The sequence below is a fragment of the Camelus bactrianus genome, chromosome 4 (genome assembly GCF_048773025.1).
Source record: "Camelus bactrianus isolate YW-2024 breed Bactrian camel chromosome 4, ASM4877302v1, whole genome shotgun sequence".
Classification (NCBI taxonomy): Eukaryota; Metazoa; Chordata; class Mammalia; order Artiodactyla; family Camelidae; genus Camelus; species Camelus bactrianus.
This window is the reverse complement of record NC_133542.1, coordinates 55,279,253-55,282,400: the sequence shown is the minus strand read 5'-3', so window position 1 is coordinate 55,282,400 and position 3,148 is coordinate 55,279,253. Positions and strand designations below refer to the sequence as shown.

At 42.7% G+C, this 3,148-nt stretch overlaps 1 non-coding gene across 1 annotated transcript; it reads left to right on the top strand.

Annotated features, from left to right (window-relative positions):
- Window positions 1-2,597: 2,597 nt before the first annotated feature.
- Window positions 2,598-2,670, top strand: TRNAP-AGG (transfer RNA proline (anticodon AGG)). Its single transcript has one exon. It is a non-coding gene; the product is annotated as a tRNA-Pro (tRNA).
- Window positions 2,671-3,148: the final 478 nt, after the last annotated feature.

Below are 3,148 nucleotides of genomic sequence, written 5' to 3'. Positions count from 1 at the left end.
CCTACATCTCCACTACCCCATGATGGAGATGCTGTAGCTGCCAGAGCTCTGAAGGGGTTTGGAAGAGATAAGGCCCTCCTCTGAGAAGCATCCTCAACTCCTTCAGCCAGGGTTGGTGCCCTCAACTGTGGCTCCCATATCCTTTGTGTACAGAGTAGTGTAACTGTTACTTTTCAAGCCTGCCACCCAGAAAGGGAGGCACAGGGGAGGGTGGGCAGGGGAATCACACCTTACTCATCTTTCTATCCACAGGACCCAGTTCCAGGCACTCAGCAGATACTCACTGGGTGTGTGAACCAACAAACCAAGGAGTGAATGCAGAACAAACAGAATCATGACTTATTCATTTTGCAATGTTCAACCAAAGTTCCCTAGATGCTTTGGTCTTTTTCTGGTCATTAGGTTTGACACCTCTAGACTTAAAAGGAGTTTTGTTTTGTTTTGTTTTGTTTTGTTTTGTTTTGTTTTTTGACCATGATAGAAACTTCTTTTATTTTTCTTGGAATACTTTAAAAACATGCAAAAGAACCCTTCTCATGAAGCTATAAAAATGATGCACAATAAACTCTGTGGTCTGCAAGACATAAAACACCATAAACTGTTTTGAAAAGATAATTCTACTGGAAACAATATATTTGGAAATGAACTTGCCATCTCAACTGCCAAACCTTGGCTGGCTAATCCCCTAGAGAAATACGGGGTGTGAGGCTTTGTGTGTGGTGCAACCAACAACCAACGTTTCCCAGAAGGATTTTCCCAGGACAGGTCTTGTGCACACAGCGTCTAGTTCAAGGTTCTAATGGTGTTCTCTTAGTGGAGAGGGTACCGTGCCCATTTCACAGCTGCAGGAACTGAGGCTCAGAAATCACACGGCTAGTAAGAGGTGGAGCTGGATTCAAATCCAGGTCCTTTTTAAGTCTCAGTCTTTGGACTTCATATAATCCTCAGGCTAAAAACACTTTCAGTTAACTCTAATACAAATCAATGAAACAACACCTTCCCTCCTCCAAGAACCCCCTTCTGTCCTTTCTCAGTCTCCCCTGCCACCTGCTATGAGCTGTATAAAACGTGCAAAATTGCCTGACGCCTTTGCATCATCACTCTGAAGCCCAGAAGTCATGTGAACCGTCAGAAAAATCAGGCTGTAGGCAAGATGTAATTTAGAAATAAATGTTCATCCAATGAAGTTCGAAATGAATGGAAAATGAAAGAAAATGCTCATAATCTACCACCCAGGGACTGTAACGTATTTGCTTAACATTTACTTGGAGAAACATATGGAATCAAGCATGTAATACTACATCTTTTTGTTTATCCAGTTAACATTTTTGGGGTATAGTTGATGCTTGATATTATAGAATTTTCAGGTGTACAACATAGTGATTCACAATTTTAAAGGTTATATTCCGTTTATAATTATTATAAAATATAAGCTATATTCCCCTGTGTTGTATTATATATTGTATATATTGTAGCTTATTTATTTTATACATAGTAGTTTGTACCTCAACCCCCACCTCTATCTTGCCCCTCCCCCTTTTCCATCTAACGTTTAAGCAGACACATCTCCCCATGCATTGACGTAGTCTCCATGGACTGGGTGTGTAATACTCCATCAAGGAAGTGCCTATCAATTAATCCGTCTTCTTTTGTTACATATTTAGGTTATTTCTAGTTGTTCATTATTCTATATAATTCTGTAATGACCAGTTTTGTCAATGAAGCTTTTTAGAGAACTTTACGATTATGACATTAGGATACATCAGAAACAGAAGTATAAGTCTTTCAGGTACGAACATCACACCAGCTACCAAGCGCTTTCTGCGAGCTTGTGCTGTTCCGCACCTTGTCGACGGTGCAGCTCCTTTCACTGGACCAGGGCAACCTCTTCAATTGCATGGAGCCCCGCCCTCAGAAGGGCTCCCTGTTGGGTAAAATGCTCAGTTGGCATCATCTTGAAATCATTACTAATTTTATCTTTGAGCATCTGTCTGTGAGTGAAGTCTGAGGGACCACAGGAACAGGTCAGTGAGCAGAAGAGATATGGGTAATGTGTGTGTGTCCACAGTTCTTTGCCACCCATTCACATGTAGTGTGTCGGTCATGCCTCATAAGCCAAAATTCCAGGGAACCTGGTGTATGGGAGTTCAGCAAGGCTCAGAGCACCGGCAAGATGAGCGTGTCACTTCTACGACTGAATTAGCTGGGGGGGGCGGGGCGCTAACTGTACTAAGACACCATGCTTTTTATTAACCAGAACTAGCTTCTCAGGACTAACTAGTCCTATCATGGGTTTTAGCCAGCAAATTAGTTTGGTTTTCTGTTGGTCCATCCTTACTCACCAGTGAGCCAAAGGTGGAGAATCTTGGTAGAATGCACACATTTCAAGAAGTGAACTCAGGAAGGGAGGGTGTAGCTCAGTGGTAGAGTGCACACTTAGCATGCACGGGGTCCTGGGTTCAATCCCCAGTGCCCCCATTAAAATAAATAAATAAATAAAGCTCCCCAGTCCTCCCCCCGCCAGAAAAAGAGAAGTGGATTCAAGTTAGTTTGGTGCAGGATTTTACACTGTCCTGGTAAGAATTAAAAGTATCAAGGGTGGGTATAGCTCAGTGGTAGAGCACATGCTTAGGATGCATGAAGTCCTGGGTTCAATCCCCAGTACCACCATTAAAAACAGAGAAGAAAAAAAGAAATTAAAAAAAAAAAAAGATTGAAAGGTATCTGCATGTACAAACTACAGGGTGAATTTCAAATGTAACACGAATACAGGATGTAATTTTGGTGATTCCACGTACGAGATTGCCTCCTCTTTCTAAATGAACCCAGTCACTTTGAGGGAGCCATAGCATGACTGTATTACAAGCAACCTTCCTTCTTCCTCCTCCCCACCCTCCGCTAACTCCCTTCTGGCCCAACAGCCGGCTGATGGCTTTTCCCACAATCTAATCAGTGACCAGCCACTCAGGCCCGTTTCTCTGGATGGCGATGGGTCAATAGCAAGGTTGGTTTGGGGGCTCGTGTTTGGCAAAAGGCAACGGGGCTAATATTTCTTTATTGCCACGTTCTCTCTAATGCTAAGGTTCTTTATTTACTTGCTCACTGGTAAATTTTTACAGCCTGCTTCTGCCAAATATTGCTCACCTGG